Source organism: Balaenoptera borealis, assembly GCF_965194805.1.
Source record: "Balaenoptera borealis genome assembly, chromosome: 18".
In the NCBI taxonomy this organism is placed as follows: Eukaryota; Metazoa; Chordata; class Mammalia; order Artiodactyla; family Balaenopteridae; genus Balaenoptera; species Balaenoptera borealis.
The window spans coordinates 23,124,522-23,152,178 of NC_138877.1; the positions used below are offsets into that span (position 1 = coordinate 23,124,522).

At 41.4% G+C, this 27,657-nt stretch overlaps 1 long non-coding RNA gene across 1 annotated transcript in view; it reads right to left on the bottom strand.

Annotated features, from left to right (window-relative positions):
- Positions 1-27,657, bottom strand: part of LOC309615704 — a 44,816-nt gene extending 17,159 nt beyond the window's left edge. Inside the window, exon 1 of the long non-coding RNA XR_014236983.1 lies at positions 4,138-27,657. This is a non-coding gene — a long non-coding RNA (uncharacterized lncRNA). The remainder of the gene's footprint in view (positions 1-4,137) is intronic.

Here is a 27,657-nt window from a genome sequence, read left to right on the forward strand (position 1 = left end):
TTACCTTTGATAAATGTAGCAAAGTTTAGTAAGAATGATATTAGGGGAGAACTTCCCTGGTGGTCCAGTGACTAAGACTCGGTGCTCCCAATGCACAGGGGCTGGGTTCAATCCCTGGTCAGGGAACTAGATCTTGCACGCCACAACTAAAGATACTGCATGCTGCAACTAAAGGTCCTGCATGCCACAATGAAGATCGAAGATCCCACGTCCTGCAACTAAGACCTGGCACAGCCAAATAAATAAATAAATAAATATTTTTTTAAAAAAAGGATGATATTAGGGGAAACCAGGTAAGGAGTCTGCAGGAACCCTCTGCACTGTCTTTGTAACTTGTCTGTAAATATAAAACTATCATAAAATAAAAGTTTATTTTAAAAAATGAAAAATGTTTCCATCAATAAAAATGCCTGTCAACAACCCAATCAAAAAATGGGCAGAAGACCTAAATAGACATTTCTCCAAAGAAGACATACAGATGGCCAAAAGGCACATGAAAAGCTGCTCAACATCACTAATTATTAGAGAAATGCAGATCAAAACTACAATGAGGTATCACCTCACACCAGTTAGAATGGGCATCATCAGAAAATCTACAAACAACAAATGCTGGAGAGGGTGTGGAGAAAAGGGAACCCTCTTGCCCTGTTGGTGGGAATGTAAATTGATACAGCCACTATGGAGAACAATATGGAGGTTCCTTAAAAAACTAAAAATAGAATTACCATATGACCCAGCAATCCCACTACTGGGCATATACCCTGAGAAAACCATAATTCAAAAAGACACATGCACCCCAATGTTCATTGCAGCAATATTTACAATAGCCAGGTCATGAAAGCAACCTAAATGCCCATCGACAGACGAATGGATAAAGCAGATGTGGTACATATATACAATGGAATATTAGTCATAAAAAGGAATGAAACTGGGTCATTTGTAGAGACGTGGATGGACCTAGAGACTGTCATACAGAGTGAAGTAAGTCAGAAAGAGAAAAACAAATATTGTATATTAACGCATATATGAGGAATCTAGAAAAATGGTACAGGTGAACCAGTTTGCAAGGCAGAAATAGAGACACAGATGTAGAGAACAAACGTATGGACACCAAGGGGGAATAGCAGGGGTGGGAGCTGGTGGTGGTGGGATGAATTGGGAGATCGGGATTGACATGTATACACTAATATGTATAAAATAGACAACTAATAAGAAACTGCTGTGTAAAAAAAAAATTAAATTTAATTTAAAAAATGCCTATCAGCAAGCATCTTTATATATTAAAAAAATTACTTTTAACTATTTAAATGATATTTAATCATGTTATTATAAACATTATGAATTAGAATCATTTCTTTAGGCTCACACAGTCCAAAGCCTACATTTTTCATACTGTATTTTTATCCGTTTTCAATAGGGCTGCCTGAGGCACGCCTGTGAGATCAAGGCTTTGTTTTTAATCCTGCCCTACAACCAGCTGGGTCTTCTGATGTAGCCAGGGCCCCCTCCTCTGTGCTATGTCTTAGCTGCCTGGACTCCAAACGGCTGGAATTAAGCCTGGGTGGATTTTGCTGGACAGCCAATGATACTCTAGATCTTTTGCATTTCAATCTACCTTCTCTCGGTCAATCAGGTTTTTAAGGATAAGAGCTAGTCTTGTTAAGGATCTTAGACTGTAGTCTAAGAGCAACATGAAGCTTTTGAAGGTTTTAAGTGAGAGAGGTGAATAATCAGCCGAGGATGAGATAGAAGGAGAGGGAGGGAAGAGTGTCTTTAGGAGGAAGTTAATACTTCATCCAGGCAAGAGATATGGTCACTTAGACTAGGGTGCTGGCACCGTGGGTGGGGACTTGTGATATCACGACAGTTAATAATGATAATACTAGACATTTATATAATCCTGTAGAGTTTATATTGCAAATGCTTTGACATTCTTTGTCAATTAACTCTGGATAGAATTTTCCTTTTGCAAATGAGGAAAACTGGAGCCATAGGAAATAAGTGAATTGCTCAAGGCTAAGTAGCATAATTTTAACCCAAGTGTTTTGATTCCAGATCCAATGTGCTTCCCAGTGCCTGACTGCAAAATTGTGTGTGTAAGGGAGTGATATATGTTGACAATTTGTTACCCTTGGCTAATGGTTTTCAAAATGACTATACTTACAAACTTAAAAAATACAGATTCCTGGGTCCCGCCCTCAGAGATTCTGACTCCGTAGTTCTGAGGGGGGCCCGGAAGTCTGTGGCACCCTTGGGTGATGCAAGGAAAAAGGCTTGTGAACCACACTTTGAAAACCAGGACTGCTGTGGGTCTCTGCTTGTTATCCCAATTCCCACGCACAGGAGACTGAACCTGGGCAATTGTTTTCCAAGTACATGTTATGATGATGTAAAAGTGCATATAGATTTTACAAAACTATTGTTTGATCAGTCATCTTTTCTAATCTGGACAGCATTAGCAAACTTTGCTTTGAAACTATTTTTGCTGTGTAATAACTACCTTGTCCCTTTTGCTTCTGTCCTGTATCAAGCCTCTCCCACGGTCACAGTCTGCATGTCCTTGGCCCTTCGCTCTGTGGCTTCCTGGAAGCAAGCCTCTAAGCCACAGAGCTGGCAGTGGCACCCAGGCGTCCCTGGCCTCAGCTTGGCATCACCTGCCCCGCGGTCAGTTTTTCACAGCAGAAACTTCAGCCGGTAATAGTCTGTGCGTGAGTTTTTTTGTAGCCACAGGGAAAAGGGGATGGAAGAGGCTGGTTTGGGTATTTTCCCATCTTAAAGCACTCCAGCCAAACTGCAGGTTATGACTTCAGTGTGTCATTCTTCTTTTAAGAAAATAACTCAGCTGTCCATAATCACTCCCTGTCTTACTTGGCCTGAAAAGTGGATTTTCTTTCTGTTTTGTTTAGCTTTCCGGCACATCTAAAATCAGATGTTCTTTACGTAATGACTTTGTGTTACTACTCCACTGGAAGGTCACTTAAGGCATGCAGCTCACCGTTTATGAATTTTATCTACTTTTGCATCACTACATGAAAATAAATACGTGTGCACTTGTACCTGAAGTTACAGAAGGGAGGCCTGGCTCATGTGGTGAAAGAACAAAACTGCAGTGACCATCAGTGTTTTATTCTCTCACTGTTTGCCTCGGCCTCCATTGGCCCACTTTCCCCTCACCGTCCACAGGAACGTTTTCCTGGAAGGCAGAGTCAGGGGGAGAAGTAGGGAACCCAGAGAAAACTATTCTTTCCACATGGGGATGGCTTTTCAAAGTCTCTCCCAGGCGCATGGCCTCAGCAAGTGTGTGGATGGGCACATTTCCACTTCACCCAAAGGAGCCCTGGGCTGCCACACATGGTATCTGCCAACCTCAGGGGGTGTTTCCCTCTCTCCACCTCAGCTGCTTGGTCTCTGGTGGGTGGAAGCTGTGGATGTTTATGGACCAGGCACCACAGAATTGCTTTGATCGGTTACAAACATCTTTTCTTTCAAGCAGATATGGCTACTGCTATAGCTGTCTCGGTGGTTGGTTGGTTAGTTCTCTGGAATGCTTCAGCCCCAGGGAGTACATACACCCCACCACCACCTGAGCTTGGCAGGGTTCCCCGAGGGGCTCCCAAAGATCACAACTCCTTCTGGCTGTGCCCATTGCTGGGGACACCTGTAACCTCTACTTCAGGAGGACACGATTGGCTGTTAAAGCTCCAAGTTTCCCCCTGCTCCTAACCTTGGATTTAGCTAAAAACACAGCATAGGGACTTCCCTGGTGGTGCAGTGGTTAAGAATCCACCTGCCAATGCAGGGGACACGGGTTCGAGCCCTGGTCTGGGAAGATCCCACATGCCGCGGAGCAACTAAGCCCGTGCGCCACAGCTACTGAGCCTGCGCTCTAGAGCCTGCAAGTCACAATTACTGAGCCTGCGCGCCTAGAGACCGTGATCTGCAACAAAGTGAAGCCACCACAATGAGAAGCCCGCGCACCGCAATGAAGACCTAACGCGGCCAAAGCAAAAACAAACAAACAAAAACCACTGCAAAGTGTTTTCTTCTTACAACAAGTCTCTCAGGGCCTGGAAATGTCTCAGCTCTTCCTCTGGCTCTTTCCTTAATTTAAAGGGTGGGGCTAGAAGGAATCTTTACCTTGTATTTCCCTCCAAGGACTGGTCATGGGCACATGTTCTCAGTCTCTCTATAGCAGCTTGGCCAGGTGAAATCAGCAAACGTTGTTCACTCCAACGCAATGCGTAACTTTGGACCCTTCTGAACCCTCCTGCCTGCTTGCGGGGTTGAGTGACAGCCCGGCTCCCACTGTGGTCACTGCCCCACCAACAACCTCCCGCCCCGATGTCAGGAGGTCTGGACACACCCTCTACGTGGGCTCCTCCCTAGGAAGTATGAGACCTCCATCTGCTTTCATAACCTTTTTAATCAGTGGTGCAGTGGGCAGAGGGGAGGATCCAGGGTTGCTCTGGGCTGCCTTCTAAGGGGGACAACCTGGAATCTACATCTGACTCCCCAGGGGTTTGGCAAACGTGGGTCTAACCTTCCAGGGTATTTGATCAAAGCAGTGGAGGCATGGGAGTTTTAGGGTTTCTGGGCCAAGGAACATGCGTGACAGGCAAGTGGCTTGATGGGAGAGGAATGTCTGGACCATCAGGGTGGAAGCAAGACCCCTCAAAGCAGGTGAGAGAAGGATGCGATAAGTTCCAGTCCTTCAGAGAGGGAGTGCTTTGGCAAGGAGCAAGTGGATTGTCAGGCCCCGAGCCAGGCAGCTGTGGTTTGGGGCAGGGTTCCAGGGCCAGCAGGGAACTGCGGTGCCAAATGCGAGCTGAGCGGGCGCCCGGTCACATGCAAGCCTTGGCCCACAGGGTGGGTTTAGACACAAATGCTCTGGTTGCAGGGCACCTGGGTGCCAAAGAGCTTTCCTCAGGCACCTGGATCCTGGGCTTAGGGCAGCAAGACTGACCAATTCCCCTTCCCCCACTAGTGGCCAAAGGTCCCAGATTATGAAACAATAGGCGTGTGTAGGATCAGCTCAGCTAACTAGCAGGACAGAGTAAGTGTGCAGGTGTCCCGGTGATACGGGATTACCTTTGCCCCCATCCTTCCCACCAAGTTCTTTCTCATGAGAGGCAGCCATTTCTACAAAGTGAAACAGATGAAGTCTTGCAAAGGCTCCTGATAGATTTTTTTTTTTAATCTATGAAATACGCAGACACACAAAGAGGTGAGGGATGATGGACAGATAGATATGTACATCCATACATACACAGAGACACACTTACACATACAGACAGGCCTTATACACATAGTAGATGAATTCCTAAAAAGCCACATTTAAATTCCGTTTTTGCAAATAATCCCTACTTGAAATTTATCAAGACAGCATCTCCTAATGAGTCTTTATGTTCTCTTTAATTACATAATGGAACAGATGCAGCCTAACTTCTTTTTTTTTTTTTTTCCTATTTTATTGCCAGGAAGCTCAGAGTGAAACTTCATACTTAATTCATTACTCCCTTAGCTTAAATCTCCTAATACAATTGTTTTCTTTTTTCAGCCCATTTTATTACTGGACTTTTGTATCGAGGTCCTTGATGTAATAATTTTACGGCTATTTATCAAATGTAATTTTTGATGATTTTAGAAGTCAATAATGAGTAAGTAATAATAGATAAATGAGTTGAATTTTCTAGAATCTGAAAAATATGTATCAGGGAAGTTTGTCAGTTTATGGATTTCTAAGCTCTAGAAAAGCAGAGTTCTGTTGTAATGAACAATATCCTATTACAGAACCCACCTGGATAGAGTTCGGAGTGTAGGATCCCCCTCTGCCGTCGAATGTGAAATGCCTGTACAGCTGGGTTGGAAGGATTAATCAGAAGCACCTGTGGCAGGAGGGAAGTACTGGTCCCCGGGGGTAGGAGTGCTCTGCCAGCATCACTCTCTTTGCACCTACTCTCTCGGGGCCACATTTGCAAACACACCGAGGAATGTTGGCCACATCCTCCCTGGTAGGTTCAGACAATGCTTTTGCAGTCCTGTATCTGACCCACTTGGTCAACACGGCGCCTGGTCTCAAAGATAGCGGGGAAGAGAAAGGCCTGCAGTGTCACTGAGTCCATTCCTCCGGGTGGGGCAGGAATGAGAAGCAACCTGATCTGCCCCCTCCAACTCTGGGGAGAAGGGTGCGATGAAGTCTCCTCTTTCTACCGGCCATCTACCACTGGCACCGGCCATCTCGGGAGTCACCAATTCAGTTTCTCACTCTGGCATCTCTCCTTTACCTCTCTGTGTCCTCACTGCGTTCTGGGAGATAATTTGCTGAGGCACGAATGTACGTTCAGAAATCTTCCACCAACGTTTCATGGGGCTAGTGGCTGATGGGCCTCCCCAGCTTTGTTAACACTGGTTGAGGGTGCAGGCTGAAGTTATGCTTAGCCTGGGGGTGGAGGCCAGGCATCTGTGAGGTTCTGCTGACCCTCTGTGCTATGGGGTGAGTGGGGTGGACGGTACTGTCCACCAGGACAGCGTGAAATGAGTCCCCCCCCCTTGAGCAGCTCTCCAGGCCTTTGTGTGGGGTGAAGGGCACTAAGATCCCCCTGCCTTTGGGGCAGAGAATGAATGGAAGAAGTTGTCTCCCTCTGAAGCAGCTCCTCCAGCACTGTTTGTTCTCAGGCTTCATTTCACAGGTCAGAGAGGGGAGTCCTAGAAACAACCTGGAACTGTCTTAAAATAAGTAGAGAACCGACACGGGGAAAGAGACTCAATTTATTTTGTGTAACTGTTGAGGGGCAGAGCTAGGACCTGTGAATACAGGTTAGAAGGAAACAGAATTGGGTTCAAAGGAAGGAAGGCTTTTCTACCCCTGAGAATTGTTCAAAAGTGGGTTGGGTCCATCCACAGATGAATGGATAAAGAAAATGTATGTACATATAATGGAATATTATTCAGCCTTAAAAAGTAAGGGGATTGTGACACATACTGCAATGTGGAGGAACCTTGTGACTTCATGCTAAGTGAAATGTCATAGATACTGTATGATTCCACTCATATGAGGTGTCTAAAGTAATCAGATTTATAGGGGCAGAAAATAGGAGCGTGGTTTTCAGGGTCTAGGGGATTTGAGGAATGGGCAGATATTGTTTAATGAGTACAGTTAAACATTAGTTTGGGCAATCTTATGGTTACTAAGTGGGAAAGGTGGGGGAGGGACTAATTGGGAGATTGGGATTGACATATACACACTACTATATATAAAGCAGATAACTAATAAGGATCTACTGTATAGCAGAGGGACCTCTACTTAATACTCTGTAATGACCTATATGGGAAAAGAATCTAATAAAGAGTGGATATATGTATATGTATAACTGATACACTTTTCTGTACAGCAGAAATTAACACAACATTGTAAATCAACTATACTCCAATAAAAATTTAAAACAAAAATCAGTTTGGGAAGATGAAAAGAGCTCTGTGGATAAATGGTGAAGATGGTTGCACAACAATGTCAATGTGCTCAACACACTGGAAGATACGTTTGAAAATGGTTAAAAGGGAAAATTTTATGTTTATGTGTATTTTATCACACAGAAAAAATTAAGTAAACAGCATTGGCGATTAAAGGGCCCTGTGACACTGAAAGAAAAGTGGCTATTAGCCAGCTTATCACATTGGCATGAATGTGCCTTTTTGGTAGTTGCCACTGATTTGGTTTTGGTGAAACAGTACCAGGTACCATGATCTAATACGGAGAGGGAGAGGCCCATTGCTCAGAGTTTTAAAGAAAATTAGAAAACAGAGCCAGAAGGCCAAGTTCCCATAGGAAAGAAGTCTCAGCTGCTTTCCTCAAGTATGCACATGTGAGTGGCAGGAGTGGGGTACTCAGCTGTTGGGAGGGTAGCATGGTGTAGCGAGAGGCACTGTGTTGCTGAAGAAAGATTCTTCTTAGACATTTAAGGTTCTAGTTGTGTGGTTATTTAACCTTTTGGAGCCTCACTTTCTGTATCTGTAAAATGGGAATTAATACCTTTTTCACAGAAATAGAGAAGTAGCCTATGAAAGTATCTACCGCATAGTGATTTCCCACAGAAATGTTCACTATTATGGGTCTCCCCACAATATTCTTTTTTTCTTTAAGTTTTACATTTTAAAAATGTTATCATGATTTCTCTGTCAGTGATGTGGTTCTTGCCAAATTCATCAACCAGGAAATGAAGTTGATACTGCAAAATATATTATCCTTGCTCTGTCTTGACCTGTCACTGTCACCCTGCATTATTTTGGACACCCTGGAGTGTTCTGCAAAAGGAAGGGTGATTTCTTCTTGTTTTGATTTTATTGAGACTCCCCCAGGGGACCATCAGCCGCAGAGCCGAGACGTGGTCTCTTGACCCGGGAGACCCTTGGCACACTGCATGGCTCACTACAGTGTGCTCCAGCTCTCACCTAATTGCCTTAATTAGAGACTCTTCTGGCAGGGGTCCAAGCGATACCTCGTCAGCATTCAGCATCTCTGCCAAAGGACAAGTGGGAAGGGGAGCCAAAGCCAACCAGGGGAAATGAAGGCAGCAACACTTTTTCCTAACTAACCCATTAGCACCTTGATGCTGGGGGGTGCTCCCCCCTCCTAACCAATCTCTGTACATTCCTGCTTGTAGTTACCCAGGGCTTACACTGATAAACTGGTAGAACACAGTGAAACTTCCACAAGGACTTGAGGAATGGAAACACTGTGAAATGTGAAGCCACCACTCTGCCTTGTCAACAGCACCTTGGGGCCATGGAGCTACATGTCACCAAGGCATAGAAAAGTAGATTTTGGTCTGTGTTCAAGCCAGCATGAAGCACCTCCATCCATTTCCCCACCTCCACGGACATACATGTGGCAGCACGTGGAAATGACAAGATGCCATAAGTAAGGCTGTCCAGCTTTGGCCCATCAGTGTTCCTGGCTTGGATTTTTCCTGGTTATCACCATCTGAGGCTCGGCTCTGCTTGCCACCTCTCAGATAGGGGTAGCATCAGGCTGTGGGGAGAGGAGCTCTTCTCTGTAAATCACCAGTTGTCCTGACATGTGCCTCACCATTTCCCTATACTTCACCTGCATCTTGGTGTTTGATATAAAAGATTGCCTATATCCATTGGTGACAGAGACCTAATTCAAACTAATTTAGGCAAAGAGAGAAAGCAAGATCCAGAGGTTTGCAGAGGGGTCATTTTTGAAACAATGGCTGAGCACTGCTCTATGTGCACATGAGAGAATGTATCTGAGATGAAAGAACCACCCCAAAGCAGCAGGCTGAACATTTCCTAGAGCTCACACACGGCTGAGAATAGCTTGTGTCCCCACCAGCCAGGGTAGAAAGACCTCCTAGTAGAGTCCTCAGTAGTGGGACTAAATAAACCCTGGGCTAACAGTTGTTCTGGACCCACCATAACAAAGCTTAAAATCAAACTTGAAGAGATCCAGCTGATCCCAGTAACTTAATCTTCTGCCATAATAAAGCTCAACACTATTTAAAGAAATATAACAAAATTCAGCAAACAACAATGTCAAATTACAGTGTCAGGTTATCTAGGCAAAAATTACTGAGTATGCAAAAAAGCAGAAAAATATTCTTCATGACCAGGAGAAAAACTGATCAATAGAAACAGACCCAGAAAATTAGAGAAATGATGAATTAGCAAAAAAGAACATTAAAATGGCTAGTTTAAATGTGCTCCCCATGTATAAGAAAGTAGAAGAAAACATAAACATGATGAGAAGATAAATTGATGATATAAAAAAAGACCTGGATGGGATATATAAAGATGAAGAATACAATATCTGAAATGAAAAATACTGGTTGGGATTAATAGTTAATCAGACACTGCAGAAGAAAAGATAGTGAAGTTGAAGGCAGAGCAATGTAAACTATCCATATAGAGATATAAACTATCCAAGCAAGCACAGAGGGAAAAAAGACTGAAAAAATTAATAGAGCATTGGTGACATGTGGATGATACAGGTATAATCCAAGTAGACTACACATGCATGATTAAAGCGCCAAGAAAATGGTGTGGGTGGTGGGGACAATATTTGAAGAAATAATAAAAATGTTCTAACTTTGAGGAAAACTATAAGTTGACAGAATCAAGGAGTTCAACAAACACCAAGCAGAGTAAACATTGAGAAAACCATGCCAAGACACTTCATAATCAAATTGTTGAAAATCAGTGGTAAGACGATCTTAAAAGTAGCCAGAGGAATAGGAAAACATTACATACCTGGGAACAAACATGACAATGACAGCAGATTTCATGTCAGAAACTATGTAATCCAGAAGACAGTGGAGCAACATTTTTAAAGTGATGAAAGAAAAACTTTCAATCTTGAATTTAATACCCAGTGAATATGTTTCAAAAATAAAAGTGAAATAAAAATTTTTCAAACAAAGGTAAAATAATTCATCACTAGAAGTTCTTCACTTCAGGAAATATTAATGGAAGTTTTTTGGGCAGGATACCATACAAGAAAAAGATCTACATAAATGATTGAAGCGTGCCGGAAATGTGTGTAATTTCTTTAAAAGTTGATTGGCTACTTAAAGCAAAAATAATCACAGTGTTTTGTGGGATTCATAATATATGTTGAAGCGAAGTGTATGAAAATAGCACAAAGACAAGAAGGAAGAAATAAACATTCTGTTGTAAGACACTTATACTCTACTTAAAGTGGAATGATATTATTTGAAGTTAGACTGTTATAAGTTAAAAAGTATAATATTCTATATGTACCCTATAGGGGACCAAAATATATTACACAGATCAAGTCTTGTTAAGATAAACTCCAAAGTGCTATTTCAATGATTTTATCATTCTCAAATTTATGTCTTTCATTTTGGCTTTAATTAGTTATAACAACACTTGTAATTTCAAAATTTGACCTGTCTCTGTAGTTCAACATCTGCTCCTCTTTTATTAAACATTGCCAAGTAACAGCAGAGAAGTATTTTCAGCATCATGCTGGTCTCACTAAGCTAAATTTGGTACTGTGGAATTTGTTGGTGAGGATAAACTATGTGAGAATTCCTATGCTTGAAGTAATGTTGGCTTTGGGCCATTTCTATTTAAATAGTGGGCTTGGAAAAAAATGTGTCTTCAAACAGATTCTGCCATTTACAAACTGAACTACCTTCTGTTGGGGAAAATACGTAAGGTCTCTGTGACTTGGAGGTCCCATGTATTGCACATAGCAAAGAAAAGACCATACACGTCTCTGGTGCCCTTCCTTTATTCCCTGTGAAATGAATAAGACTTTTGGAAACCGCGATGGAAAACTTGATTACTTAATAAGTAACCACTCTTGTCAGATGAATAGAAAGTAATACTGACCTCATTGATTTTTCCACAAATGTGTCTCCCTATTCAGGGCTACAAGTGGGTCATATTTGGAACTATGAGCTTTGAACAAGGTCTATTACTTAATGACTGGATGATTTAATAATGGTATAACATTTTAAGTAGTAGTGAATCGCTTAGAGAAGTAAGGTATACAGTTAATAAGTATATCTAGATAGAGGCCCAGGCAGCTTGGCTTAGTGGTAAGGACAATCAAGGGATTCAGGAGAACCAAAGCATGTCCTAGTTCTGCCACTTGTTAGACCTAAAGCACGTAATCTCCCTGACCTTAGTTTCTACTTTAGACCAGAGTAATGTTTCCACAGGTGGAGTATCTACTACTGGTAACCATGGTAGGTAACCATTATAGGTTATTACAAGATATTGAGTAGAGTTCCCTGCGCTATACAGTAGGTCCTTGTTGGTTATCTATTTTATAAATAGTAGTGTGTATATTTTAATCCCACGCTCCTAATTTATCCCTTCCTCTTTTACCTTTGGTAACCATAAGTTTGTTTCTATGACTGTGAGTCTGTTTCTGTTGTGTAAATAAGTTCATTTGTATCATATTTTAGGTTCTGCATATAAGTGATGCCATATGATATATATCTTTCTCTGTCTGACTTACTTCACTTAGTATGATAATCTCTAGGTCCATCCATGTTGCTGCAAATGGCATTATTTCATTCCTTTTTCTGGGTAACATTCCATTGTATATATGTACCACATCTTCTTTATCCATTCATCTGTCGTTGGACACTTAGGTTGCTTCCATGTCTTGGCTGTTGTAAATAGTGCTGCTATGAATATTGGGGTACATGTATCTTTTCGAATATTTTCTCCAGATATGTGCCTAGGAGTGGGATTGCTGGATCATAGGGTGACTCTATTTTTAGTTTTTTAAGGAACTTCCATACTGTTCTCCATAGTAGCTGTACAAATTTACATTCCCACCAATAGTGTAGGAGGGTTTAGGAGGATTAGTTTTAAAGCATACACAGTAGCACATAATTTGCACCTAACAGTACAAATAAAATGAAAGAAATATCATGGCAACAAAATCTTAGAAAGCAGACATCAGATGAACATGTGGTAATTGATGAGCAGATCCAATAAAGCTGAATCCTAAGCCAGCAGTGGGTGAAGTTGAGAGGCAACCTGATTTGCATCTCAGAACCTCTGAAAGGCTTAAGGATTTGTACCATCAATTACCTCTGGAAGCAGAGGCAGGGAGGTAAGATTGAAAACAGGATTGACATATGTACACTAATATGTATAAAATAGATAACTAATAAGAACCTGCTGCATAAAAAAATACATAAAATTAAAAAAAAAAAGATTGAAAACAGAACAACTGTGATTAAAAGTCTGCTTAGGAAGGAGTAGGACTCCAAACAGCCAGAAATCGGCCCTCCTTGCCCAGCTGTTCAGAAGACTCCAGAAGAGAATTCTTCAAGAAGATGAAACTGTTGGGATACCAAGAGCATAGATGCAGAGAGAAGATTTATGCACCTAAGGGAAAGTTTGGAGGTATATTAGTGAAAAGTGTATAAAAAATCTCATCTGACCATGGTACTGTTATTAATGCTGCAAAAGGATTCCCGAGGAAAACAAAAAGTTGTGCAGAAGAGGAAAAGGAATCACACTTTACTGCATGGCTCGGATGTCAATAGGGTTTTCATCCTTAAAGTAATGTCAACTGAATATTAATTTTATCCAAATGTTTCTCTTGAAAGAATGGGAAAGGATGGAAAGTGGAGCGGGAATCGGGTAAGGAATATGGAAATTAAGCTTGATCTGGATCATCGACAGAAGTAAATCAATAAATAACGCTAAAATAAAAAAATCAAAGAGAAACATCAGGACTTGTTTTTAAAAATAACGAATTGCAGGTAGATAGGAAAATAATAATTTAGAAGCACTGAAAGTGGTAACTTCAAGGGGTGTAAGCCTGCTTTACTTCCTGTAACAATTATAGAATTCTTTGACCTTTAACTGTTTGCAGTATAATTTTGATACAATTTTCAAAATTCCGTTTAAAAAGGTATGAAGATGTTATGCAAATGACTAAACTTTGGAAAATACTAGCCTGGAAAACTTAAGCTCCCACAGTCTGTGAATTGATCTAAAGAAACAGTGAATTACCACTCTCTATTGCCATGTGTCTGTTGTCATAACACTCAGACAGTTTAAGTCACACACATTTGTTATTTAAATTACGGTGAATTGTTTTGGGGATGGTGGTGTGGGGGATTATAACATGGAGACATTACAGGGTTTCATAAACTAGGGCTGGAAGATACCTGGGACACTTGAAAAACCTTAAGTGCTCATTTGTAAAGATATATTTATACATTTCGGCCTAGTAAATACTATTACCCATCCCATCCCTTCCCCCTTCCTTCTCCCCTTTTAAAGTTAATGTGATTTCTGGAATGACTGGGACCAGAATGCATACACCACAGCTGCAAGTCTTTACGAGTTTCATTTCATGACATTCGTTAAATTGAAAATATAAGTGGGGTGGGTGGGCATCTATTATTAAATGAGATAAAGCATGTAAAATACCAGGTAGTGAATGAACAGTTGCTACCTTCTCTCTCACTCACCCCCCTGGGAAAGGAGATTAACCGGCAATCACTCAAATTATGACTAATCACTCCTTGGGTTCCTGGAATCTGGGACCAGAGTGATGGTTGGCATGTGAGGAGCTTCTTCCATAAAGCAGAGTCTGATGGCTGGAAGAATCTAGAATTATATCAAAAGAAAGGAAAAATTAATGAGAAATGACTAGACTTTACACCCGACGGACTGGAACATTCCAGAGCCAAGCAAAGTTCTTCTCACACGTGATTTCATAATAATTAGGGTCAGCTGTGCCTTGGCAATTCAGGTCAAGCCAGATGCCAAAACCCAACTCAAACACTTATAGGAAGCTCCTCATCGTCAAAAGCCTCCAAACATCCAGTAGAAAAATCAAAAGAAGGTAAATTATGTTATCTCTTCCCATTCTGCCAAAATATTTTTCTCCTGAGTACTGATAACCTCTATGGTTTTTCCTTGTGCTTCATGTCAGAGGGTAATGCTACTGATGTTATATTGTGCATACATGGAAGAATTCTCTAAAAACAAAAAAAGCCTTCATTAACAAATATTGCTTTGTGCTGAGGTTTGTTCTTGGATTACTGCGTGTACCCATAAGCCAGACCAACTTGCCCATAAGTCACACATTTGTTGGCCAATAAAGATGAACTGTCTTAGCATCTCTCTGAATTGGAGAGGAATTAAGTGGCTGGGAGGATGGGTTGTCAGGACAGGGACTTTATGATGCTCTGTTGTAAGTTTTGAATTTAAATGAAAAGGTGTACAAGAATTTCTCATTCCAAATAGTAAGTACTATTTAAAAAAAATTTTTTTTTCAGTAGAATATATGTATTTGTTTGCTAACTGACTCACTCACCTTAACTATAGAAATTCTAGTGGACACGATGAACTCTACTTTAGAAACTGAAAACGTCTTTTCCTCCAGTTTATTTAAATTATATTCTTTCCATTGAATTGTGGATTTCTTGGAGTATTTTAAATTGCAGGTCGTTTCATCATATGTTTCTTTTAGTTCTTCTACTGCAGGACTATTTTTTTTAAGCTACAGCTGAGAGAGACTCCCAGTAAAACAGTACAGCATTTGGCTTCAGTAGAACAAAATAGGCCAGGCCTTAAAGCAGTGCTGGGGGTTTGCCTGGCCCCAGGGCTCCCCACTTAACTCAAGCTGGCCTGCTCCCTCTCTAGAGCCCTGTTTCCACTGGTCCCTTTGTTGCAGCTGAAAAGGAGTTAGAACAAAAGCCACGGCTCTACTGCTATTTGCCACGGTGACTAACTTGGGCTAAACGTAGAATTCACCACATTCCCATCCAGAACCCTTGGGCTGGGGTTGGAACTTAGTCGAGGCTCTCCAAGGGGCTGCTTCTATGAGCCGGCCTTAGATGATCTTATCTGGACCGGCCTGGGGTTGTTTTCCACCTTGGAGACCTGAGTCCAGCTTGTTCTAGAGCAAGTTGATTTTTCTTTTTAAATAAATGTATTTATTTTATTTATTTTTGGCTGCGTTGGGTCTTCACTGCTGCGTGCGGGCTTTCTCTAGTTGTAGCGAGCTGGGGCTACTCTTTGTTGCGGTGCGCGGGCTTCTCATTGCAGTGGCTTCTCTTGTTGCAGAGCACGGGCTCCAGGTGCGCGGGCTTCAGTAGTTGTGGCGCACGGGCTTAGCTGCTCTGCGGCATGTGGCATCTTCCCGGATCAGGGCTCGAACCCGTGTCCCCTGCAACCACTGCGCCACCAGGGAAGTCCTAGAGCAAGTTGATTTTTAAAAGGCTTAGATACTCTGAGATGGGAAAGAGAGTTCAGAGAAGAGTATTCTGAATGGATCTGGGTTCCTTGACCAATAGAAGCTTCAACAAAGTAGCCTCCTCCATCTGTCCTAGGACCGAGCACAATGTCAAAGGTACAGCAGGAAACAGGCCACCTTCGGAAGTGCAGGGAGCTCACATTTAATTTGATCCCCAGTTTTGGTCATCATCAGCCACCCTCTTAGATTCCCTCAGTTCCTGCAGCAAAATTAGTTTCGAGAGGCAATAATATTTTTCTTAAAGGCATCTTAGCCTTTTTACTGAATCATTCAACAATGTCTAGTGGAACTCATACCATTGACTCCTAGGTTTCCTCTATTTGGAGGGAACATATACTCATTTTATAGATCAGTGTTCTCTAAAATGAAGTATTTGTATCTGGTAGACATGCAAGACAGTCTTTTGGAGCAGAGTAAGAAAATATTCCAACTTAGCTATATTTTTATCTAAAACAAAACAGAAATTAAGCTTCAACTAGTACTTAATAAATGCGTTGGCACTGGTCTCCTCTCTCAGCCCGCTTGTCAGAAGGTCAGGTGTTCTGGACGACAGAGGAGGAAATCTGAGGGAATCCCATAATTTGGAGACATTAATAGCGTCACCATAATGTATTTGTTTTCAGTGTAGGACACACTGCAGTTTATGTGTGGCAGGTTACATGGATTTACAGGTTTTCTAAACTAGTTTTGATAAAACTAACCCTGACAAAAATAGGCTAATGGTGTAAAACTATTTCTCGAATGGAATCAGAGAGTAAAGTTAATAAGAAATGCAAACGTAAGTGAACAGCAGGAATATGGTAGGGCAGACACCTCTATAATTCATCTGTCACATGAGGTAAAAATACGGACAAGCTAATTCATCACATGGTCCCAACTAAAAATACTAGTGAGGGCAGAGTTATAGTAATTTAATCTCTATCTCATCTTTTTGAAATTTCTACTTTAGTAAATATTTTTAACATACATAAATGTTAATGGAGCTTTACATGTATATAATTTTGTAAATAGATAAACATTTCATAAGCAAGCTTGCTGGAACACTTTTTTACTGATGGGATGTGCAATCAAAACAATTTGGAGACCACTGTTAAAGGGAGGCAAACTAAAGCAAAATAATGTTGAATTACTTCTCCAAATTCACAAAGCAAATGAGTCAGAGCCAGAAATAAATTCTGTCCTTGAGTTCCAATCATAGCAGGCTCCCACCTCTCAGGGTCTCTATGATTTTCTAAACTGCCACCTTCTTAAACTATTATTTCTAATATTCTGCATAAGTTAGATCCCTGAGGCAGTAAAATACAACTGTGGAAAGAATGAAAGTTCTGGAGTCTGAGCCCTGGGATGTAGCCCAGGCCCTGCAATTTCAGTCTTCTCATCTGCCAAATGGGAGTAAGTGACCACTCAGAGTTGTTGTGAGGATTAAATGAATGAATAAATATGAAGCCTCTGGAACATGGGAGCCTTCCCTCCCCTCCCCCATTATATTTTAATTATAATTCATGAAATTTTACTCTAAAGTGTGAGGTTAATCCAAATACTTTCGTAAGTCAGGAAACCTGTGGAAATAAATCATTCCCTTCATCCTAAACATACTCACATAGATACCACCTGCTCTACCTGAGGTACCTGCCCTGAAATCCTCCCAACACCCAACACTGAGTTCCTCGAGGCTGCTTCACGCTGCCGAAGAGCACGTCCAGTTTCCATAACTCTCTCAGCAACACTAATGGACCATGTCACTGGGAGACAGAATGCTGGAACCATATCCCTGAGGGAGTCATGTCAAAATCTTAGGGGTGGTGGCTTGACAAAGTAGATCAATATGAAAGTATAATTTTACATTTATAAATTTAAAATGCTTGTATAATACATACCGCAAAGAGTAAAACTCACCAAGCCATCATGGCTGGTGGGGCTACCCAAAAGAATCGGTGATTATAATGGGGGAAAGGTAGAGTGAGGGCAGCCCCCATAAGTGGACATGAAGGGAAACAGGAGTGGGAGTGAGGTTTTAGGTCCATTAAAGGGGAACAAGTTTTCAAAATGATGAGCAAACGGATAGGCAAAAGATCTGAATGAACACTTCACCAAAAAGACATTCAGGTGGCAAATAAGCATATTTGTTGAAAGGTGCTCAACATCATTAGTCATTAGAGACAGTCAAATTAAAATCACAATGAGGATTACTACACACTTTTAGAATGGCTTTAAAAAGAAAAAGAAAAAAACTGAAAACAAGTGCTGATAAGGATGAACTCTCATACTTTATTGGTAGAAATTCACAATGGTGCAGCCACTTCCGAAAACAGTTTGCCAGTTTCTTATAAAGTTAGATACATACTTACCATACAACCCAGCAACCCCACCCCTAGATATTTACTCAAGTGCTTGAAAACTTAATGCTTCCACAAAACCTATACATGGATGTTAACATAGCAGGTTTACACATAATCTCCCTAAACTGGAAAGAAATCAGATATTCTTTAACAGGAGAATAGAGAAATGAACTGTGATATATCCATATGTGGAATACTACTCAGTAATAAAAAGGAACAAACTAGTGATCCACACAAGAACATGGATGAATCTTAAATACCTTTTGCTTAGTAAAAGAAGCCAGAACCAAAGGCTGCATATTGTATGATTCCATTTATATGACTTCTTAAGAAGGCAAAATTATAAGGGTGGTTGCTAGGGGCTGGGGATAGGAGAGAGGCTGACTTCAAAAGGTCAGCACAGGGGAATTTGGGGGATGATGGAACTGTCCTGTATGTTACTATGGCGGTGAATACATGACGGCCTTTGTCAAAATCCATAGAACGGTATAGTCCAAAGAATGAATTTTCACTGTATGCAAGTTTGAAAAAACAATCAACCAGGTTATCAGAGGACTAAGATGGAATGCAGACTGAGACAAATGAATCTAACAGTATTACACACACCATGCTTAAGGGGGTGGGGGAGAAAGGAGGCAATCTAAGTAATTTTGGAAAACAGTGCTTTGAGTTGATATTGTAAGGCAAAGACAAAAAGCAAAATTATACTCTACTACAGAGAGTAAATTTATCTCTCACAGCATAGAGTTTAGCAATTTTGAAGCTATTTTACCTCTCTACCAGGGTTGAACAAAGAAGTAAATATATTATAGATAATGAGAGACAGGTTTCTCACTGTTGAAGAAGAAGTTATAAATAAGCGAAGGAAGACAGTTAGAACAAACCCAGTGGTGCTAGATTAAATCGGAGATGTCAGTATGAACTCATGTGTGTTTGTGTGTTTTTAATATATATTTAGACAGATCAGAGCTTCTCAACTTTGGCATTATTGACATTTTGGGTTGCATGACTCTTTGCTTTGGGGGCCTGTACCGTGCATTGCACGATGATTAGCAACATTCCTAGCCTTTACCCAGTAGATCCCTGTAGCACTCTCCCCTCGAGTTTCGATACCCCAACATGTCCCCAGACGTTTCCAAATATCCCTTGAAGCGGGCAGCAAAATTGCCCCAGGTTGAGAACCACTGAGTTAGATCTATATAGAAGTAAATAGAGGTGTGTGTGTATGCGTGGGTTAGTATACATTATTTCCTAGCTCTGTTCACTGAGGGCCCAGAAACAGTGACACCACAGTAGCAATGAGCACGCCTCACATCCAGATCCTGATTTCTAAATACCAGCCTCCAATACAAGGAATGAGGGTCCTTAGAGAATCAGCTGAGTCCAGGCACGGGGCAGGGAAGATACAATATGAGCCTGAAGCATCTTGTGGTGCTATAAAATAAGGAAGTGCTCAAAAACCAGGGTGGGAGGCTTGCTGAAACCTGAAAGCGCTTCCAATAGCCAAAACTGGAACAATCTGAACAACAAAATAAATGACAATAATATGGGATTATAATGCAAAGAACAAAATAAATATCCATGAGTTTATAATGTTGTGAATTAATAAATGAAAGAGAAAGGACAGCTCTTCCTTCCAGAAGAATTCAAATTCATAAATGCAGAAGGACTGAAAGAAACCGTAGAATCATTTGAACAGCACAGAAATAACTGCAACAGGCAAGAACCACTTATGGATGCTAAAATTAGTGAGGGAAAGTTTAAGGAGAAACAGATAGCAGAGAAACCTGGCAGACAAATGATAAAGGGTAACATCATTGGGAATTAAGACACACCAATATTATCTACTCCCTGATATGATGCAGTGAGAAGGGCACCTCTCATGGTGTGCTCTTCCCCAAAATTCATAACCTCAAGCTACCTAGGAGACAACATCAGGCAAACCCAAATTGAAGGACATTTTACAACATAATTGACTAGTATTCTTCAAAAGTGTCAAGATCACAAATGATAAGGAAAGATCAAGAAATTGTAACAGATTGGAAGAGACTAAGGAGCCGTGACAACTCAATGCGATGTGGCATCCTGGACCAGAAAAAGGACGAAAATGGAAAAACTGGGGTAATCTGATTAAAGTCTATAGCTTAATCAGTTAATAGTACTGTATCAACATTAACTTCTTAAAATTGCTACTTGCATCATGGTTACGTAAGGCGTTAATACTAAAGGAAGGTGATTGAGGTTTATATGGGCACTCGCTGGATTGACTTCTTGCAACTTTTTTGTAAGTCTAAAATTGTACGAAAAGAAAAAGCTTTGTAAAAAATGAGAATCATGGAAGTGTTCCTCTGCACGATACCCTCACTCCAATCACAACACATAAGTTACATTCCAAATGTTCTTCAGTAGCCCTAAAGATGAGTAAGTTTTCTAGAAACTGCTACCAAAGGTACATGGAGGTTACCAAGGGACTCTGGGAACCCCTGTCCACCATATAGTCTTTGGTGTCAATTACTTCTAAGGAATGGAATGTTCCATCTTATTTTTGATAGATCTATAAAACATACCATGGTTTTCCCTATAAACTGAGAGTTTGATATAATCTAGAAAAGAGGATGTGTCTCCAAAGGAGTGGTTAGAATCATTTTGAATGAAAATGAAAAGAGATGTACAACTTGACTCTTTTTCTTGGTAAACCACTTCTCTTCCTCTTGCAAGTATTTTTCACCAGGTTTTCGGGTGGTCCATCGGAAATGTACAACATTGCAAGAGGGCTAGTGGGAAAGGGGACCTGGAACCAGCAGGGGAGGTTGGCAGAGGACCAGACTCTACGACAGAGACAGAGGCGTGGAAGACTGTGGAGAAGAATAGACCCATTCTCACTTCTGCTGAGCACCCACCTCGCCAGACACTGCACGGAGAGCCCTGTGCCCATTTCACCCTCATTCCTCACAACGCCCCCAAGAGATACTGTTAGTATTGTCCCAGTTTGGTGGATAAGAAACTGAAACTGAGGACAGCTAAGTGACTTGCCCAACGCTGCACAGCTACGGGCAGCAGAGCCAGGTCTTGAAACCAGTGTCAGGCCACAACCAACACCATCTCCACTTTTCCTCAAGTCCTGCAAGTGGTTGTGGAGGTTAAACATTCTAAGGCCAGAAACTAGAAAGTCATTCCAGAAGCTGGGTGTCTGGCCGTCGTGGTCAGAAGTAAGGCAAGGGTCTGGAAGTCAGACCGGATGGAAAGGGTCAAGCCTGGCAGAGGTCCTGGAGCTCAGCGGTCAAGAGAATGACTCCAGTGGCAGGGTGCAGGAATTGGTCTTCTCTTCAGGCTGGGAATGTTTGCTCCAGGGACTTTTTTTCCTTTCTCTTTTTTTTTTTTTTTTGTCTGCGCCCTGCGGCTTGTGGGATCTTAGTTCCCTGACCAGGGATTGAACCCGGCCCCTCTGCAGTGAAAGTGTGGAGTCCTAACCACTGGACGGCCAGAGAAGTCCCTAGGGGGTCTTTTTTTTTCCTTCTGGGAGCACAGGATTGGGTCCACGCTGACACGGCTGGAGCCTAGGCTCTGAGACTTACCGGCTGTGTGACATGGGGTGACTTCCTTACCTCTCTGAGCCTCAGATTCCCCATCTGTAACACAGTGATCGTAACTGTGAACCAGAGCATGTCATTCCTCTACCCCAAACACTCCAGTGATGTCTGATCACACCCGGAACAAAATCCCCAAACCTATAAGGCCCCATATGATTGGCCCCTGGGTCCTACCCACCCTCTCTTCTTCCTTTTTGCTCATGTTTTTCCAGCACGCCAGCTTCCTTGCTTTTCCTCCCACCCTCACTCAGTCCCACCTTGGTAGACAGTTTGTTATTCAGGTGGTCTTGCAATAGGTATTACCTCTGCCTGGAATGCAGGTTTCATTCCTTCATTCATCCAGGCTCAGTTCAGAGGATCCTCCCCTGCCCACCCTCTCCTCTCCCCCATCATCCTTCTCTATCCCCATCATCCTTCTCTATCCCCATCATCCTTCTCTATCCCCTTCATCCCTCCCTCTGCTTTATACTCATCCCTTCATTTGGTACAGCAGCTATTTAACTAGTCCAGAATTGAAATGTAATCATTTATATCAGGACTGAAATACAGAAGTGAATTTATATAACTGAATTCAAAGCAGGGGATGGGGAAGAGAATTCAGAAAGTTACCTAACCCTAATTGAATGTTCTTTATAAAAGTAAAGAATTGGAAACAACCTAAATGTTCACCAGCTGGGTACTCATTAAATAAATTGGAGTATATCCATACCTTGTAATGCGTCGTACCATCATGGGAAAATATGCAAAATATGTAGTTTAGTGAAAAGGGCAAGTTTCAAAACAAAACATCTGGTACAATACAATTGATGTTGGGAAAACTTTCTGTGTAAGTGCATATAAATGTAAACTAAAAATTTTAATTGTGTACACACACACACACACATATACACACACACATTTATACAGTGTTTTGTTTTGTTTTTTTTCCTGGAAGAATATGTATATTAAATGGTTAAAAGCAGTTACCTCTAAGGAAAGGAATTGGAGGGGAAGGATGAAGGACAGGGGGTTGGGGAAGTGAGGGATAATGTTCTGTTCTTATTCTTTATATTTCTGTGTTATTTGAATTTGTTATAATAAATGCATGTTATGTTTGCAATTAAAAACAGCAACAGCAGCAAATCATTATAAGAGGAAATTCCCGAGGCAGAGTGTGTTAGAATTGCAGTAAACACACAGAGGACTTAGAAACCTGGAGAGAGGAGGGGTCAGTGGGCCACACGGAGAGCTGAAGCCACTGTCCTCTGTTAGGATCTGTCCTGGCTGCCTGGGAAATGTGAGCTTGTCACCGGCGACCCCACAGTAACATAATCCTAGGAAGGAACCTGAGCCTTCCCCTGCCTGGTCACCTTTGTTCCTAAATCGGGGACGAATGGTTTTCTTTCCTGGTGGAAACCATTTCAGGAGAGGGTTCAAGGGTCCATGTTGGGAATGCAGGCTGGAATTCACCCACCTTCCCTCCCCACGTGTAATCCCGGCCACTCTGGCCGTATTTAAGTGTGTTCAATTCACATTGGAGCCTCCGAAAGGGACATCTCAACAAGACTTTTTAAAAGAAGCATTCATATACAATTTTGAAGGATATCCTTAAGTTACTCTTCGGTGTTCTGTTTTTTAGGTAAAGTTGTCTCAATTCATCTTTCTTCCTAGTACATATTTATTGACTCTCAAATTGTTTCTGCTCAAAGAAAAATTTTGTTGGTTGTTTTTGTGCAAAGTTGGTGCAGGAGACAGAGCCCTGGAGGCTGAATGTGCCCGGAGCCATCTGGACAATCTTGAACAGAATTGTTTTCTTCTCTGGCCTTCAGCGTCCTTGTCTGTTACATGAAAGAGTTGTACTAGGTGATCTCCAGACTCTCTGTAAGCGTTGACATTTATATCCCAGCCCATGAACCTTTGAGTGAACATATACCCGCTGCCCAGAGCTGTGGGGGGCACTATGAGTCCACAAGTTTATAGCATAAAAGAATTTTAAACCCTTTCTCTTTTGATTGCTCCCTTGTCCTTCCCAAGCAAAAAATGAACCCCTCCTATATTAGTGCATAAATGACATCACCAGCTGAGAGAAAGGCCAATCTGATCAGAGAAAAAACTGGCTTTCTGATGGAACTCGCAGGCCAGCTTGAAGACTCTCTTGGAGCCCACAGCCCTCTGACAGCCTTGAATTGCCTCCTCCTCCTGGAAGTTCTCCTGGATTGACTGAGAGTTTCCTGAAGTGCAGTAGGTGAGAAAAAGAACACTTGTCACCCTCTGAGACTGGCTATACCCCTCCACAGGATGTTCTCCAAGAAAGGCAGTTTTAACCCATCCCCAAATAGAACCCTTTATTTTTTAATTAGAGTTAGGAGCTGAACAAACACTACTGAAGAGATGCAAATGAAGGTTTTTCTGGGTCTGTTTCAGCAAGTAGATGTTACTCATTTAAAGGCAGTACATTGCATTAAAAAAAAAGCTTGAACAATGCTTGAAAGTCATTTCGTTATCTTTAAGTAGGTTAAACTAATTTGTCTATACTTTTGTCTATCCTTTAATTGGTTTAATAAGTTCTCTCTTTAATAAACAAAGATTAACTTCAGCCAACTTTAATTTTTTTAAATTGAAGTATAGTTGATTTACAAAGTTGTGTTACTTTCAGGTGTACAGCAAAGTGATTCAGTTATATATATATATATATATATATATATATATATATATATATATATTCTTTTTCAGATTCTTTTCCATTATAGGTTATTACAAGATATTGAATATAGTTCCCTGTGCTATAGAGTAGGACTTTGTTGTTTATCTATTTGTTATATAGTAATGTGTATCTGTTAATCCCTAATTTCTCTCTCCCCCCCTTTCCCCTTTGGGAACCATAAGTTTGTTTTCTATGTCTGTGAGCCTATTTCTGTTCTGTAAAGAAATTCTTTTGTATCATTTTTTGAGATTCCACATATAAGTGATACCATATATTGTCTTTGTCTGACTTACTTCACTTAGTATGATAATCTCTAGGTCCATCCATGTTGCTACAAATGGCATTATTTCATTCTTTTTTATGGCTGAGTAATATTCCCTTGTACATATGTACCATGTCTTCTTTATCCATTCATCTGTTGATGGACACTTAGGTTGCTTCCGTGTCTTGCCTCTTGTAAATAGTTCCACCAACTTTCATTATCACAAACACTTAAATTCAGTCATTCAAATAAATTTGTTAGAACAATTATTAACTTTCACATTTGACTCTTCCAGAGGCTCCTACCTCCTGATTTGTGGCGTCAGTCTTTGTCAGCTCATAGTTTACTGTAATCTCTCTGATTTCAAATTCTTTTCTTTTTCTGCTGATCCTTGTTCCCACTAGATTCTCTAGTTTTAACGCTTCCTAACATCTCATGGCCAAGTAGCACCAAACTGGTATTTCTGAAATGCTTTTTTCCCCCTAAATTTGTGTGCTCCCAGCAAATCAACACACATGAAGAAGGATTTAGTGTAGTTTGGTCTCTTTTGAATGCCTCTTCGGGTCATGGTCAAAGTGAGAAAGAAGCGAGCAACAAGGTAGCACAGCCTAGGGTGGGAAACAAGCTTGACCCACGGTCACTAAACCAGGCCTGTGCTTTTAAGGACCTGGGTTCACCTTTCTAAGATTCAGTTTCCCATCGGCAAAAAGATGCTATTGAAGCCGACTGGCCACTGTGTTTTCCGTTCTGACTTTCCACTGTGTTGTGAGAAACACCATTTGGAAGTAGCTGGTATGATTTATAAACCATTTTAGGTCAATCAAAAAGGGATAATGTAAATCTTGAGAAGTACAACTACCAGGGTGCCCATGAGACTCATGCAATCACTCCTCTTCTTGGAGAGATTAGGAAATTGTGGTTGAAAACAAAAAAGCCCTAAGTTGCAGTCCTGTACTCATTGTTTACCAAAAAAAAAAAAAAAAAAAAAAAGCGGTCAGTATTTTCATCAAAAAAAGAGTAGAAATAGCATGTTTTGAAGTGAAAGAAAAGTAAACAAGAATGAAAAATGTTTATTAACATTAAAAAGTTTCAGTCTCGGCTGAATGTCAATATTATGACATAGTATGAGTGTGTTTCAGGTTTGGTAATTGCAATCATTGTTGCTTTTGTTGTGGTCATCCATGTACAATGCTTGGTGTCAGTCTATTTATCTCTTGTAAAAATAAAACACAGTGTGTGTGTGTGAAAAAAAAAAAAAAAAGTTTCAGTCTCGGGGCTTCCCTGGTGGCGCAGTGGTTGAGAATCTGCCTGCCAATGCAGGGGACACGGGTTCGAGCCCTGGTCTGGGAAGATCCCACATCCCGCGGAGCAACTAGGCCCGTGAGCCACAATTACTGAGCCTGCGCGTCTGGAGCCTGTGCTCCGCAACAAGAGAGGCCGCGACAGTTATAGGCCCGCGCACAGCGATGAAGAGTGGCCCCCGCTTGCCACAACTAGAGAAAGCCCTCGCACAGAAACGAAGACCCAACACAGCCAAAAATAAATAAATAAATAAATCAGTCTCGTGATTGTTCCAGAACACAAAAGCCTTGTCTGTTTTTGTTACTAAGTGGCCTGTGATTTAAAGCTGCTGATGGTACCAGCCGCTCACGATGCCCTCGTCCCCCCTTCTTCCCCGTGCAGTCCTCGCAGACACTCATTTGTATGTATGGCTTCAGCCTGTCTGCAGCGTCTGGCCAAAGGGGCAGATACTAATGGCATATGTTAATTACTATCCAACAACTTCCTTTCATTAGAGTGTTTATTAACATTCTCACTTCTGCCCATTGAACCAGCTGGCACGAGGCTACGCTGGCAGCCCTAAGTTCACGGGCCGGTTTCACTCGGGGCTTATAAAAAAGAAGAGATTTTTCCTTTTGGATCACGAAACCTTTCCTGTTCCTATCTCAGCCGAGAGCTTTCCGAGATGACACCAAAATAGCAACTTGGGAAAAAATGTCTTGCTGTTGGGGCCCATCTTCAGAGTGGTTCTAGATAGATTTGCTGCTATAATTTGATAGGTATCCATCCATCTGCTTAGACATCTCTTTCTTAATCATTAGTGGGCACCAAATCACCCTCATTCTAACTGTATACACTCAGAAGCTATGAAATAATTTGTGTATTGGTGAGATTATGAATTATTTTAGGAGGAATACGCAACTTCTCTGAATACATCTCTAGACTAGATTTCTCAATAGCACAAGCAGACACAGCTCATTAAAATTTAGCGGTATGGGGAGTGGGGAGTGGAGTAAAGTAAGGTAGCTGGGGAAAAGCTCTGAAAAGCCAAAACTTCGGATAGCGTGATAAGAATTAACGGACATATTTTATATTTAACAATAACAGCACAATTAACCATAAAGAACTCTAGATCTTTCTATTTCATTGGTTGCCCATGTCCCTTTAAGGTGCCCTGAGGTGGGAAACGGACAAGTCACCAGAAGAATGACAAAGCAGGAATGACACGGTAAACAAGTGTTTTCCAGCGTTCTCACCCAGTGACAACCCCTAGCAATCACCTGTTGCGGAATATCAAATGCAGGAAAAGAGATAGAGCAAAATGCTCAAGAGACAGTTCTTAGTTTTGTTGGGAAATCACAGTAGATCCCGCTTTCAAGGGGATCAGAAGTTTTGTTCATGTCTGATCAGGCCACATATATTAGATTAATGGGTTTTTTGCTTTCGTGTTAGAGCATAGCTTCCAAATACCATGTAAAGAACAGAGATTTTGCCAGGGACTTTCACAGCTGCAAAAGACATGGGCTTCATTAACTTCTTTTTAAATTAAAGTGAGAGCAGGCCTGTGCTTTGTACTATGAATCCCTTGAAAAGGCCACATTCCTTTCTCTTCTCCCGTCTCATGTCCCAGCCGCCAGACCCAACCAGCTCCTGGATTATGTGCCCTAAGGCTAAGACCATGCTTAGTCACACTCTCTGCATGGGTCCATCGTCAAGGA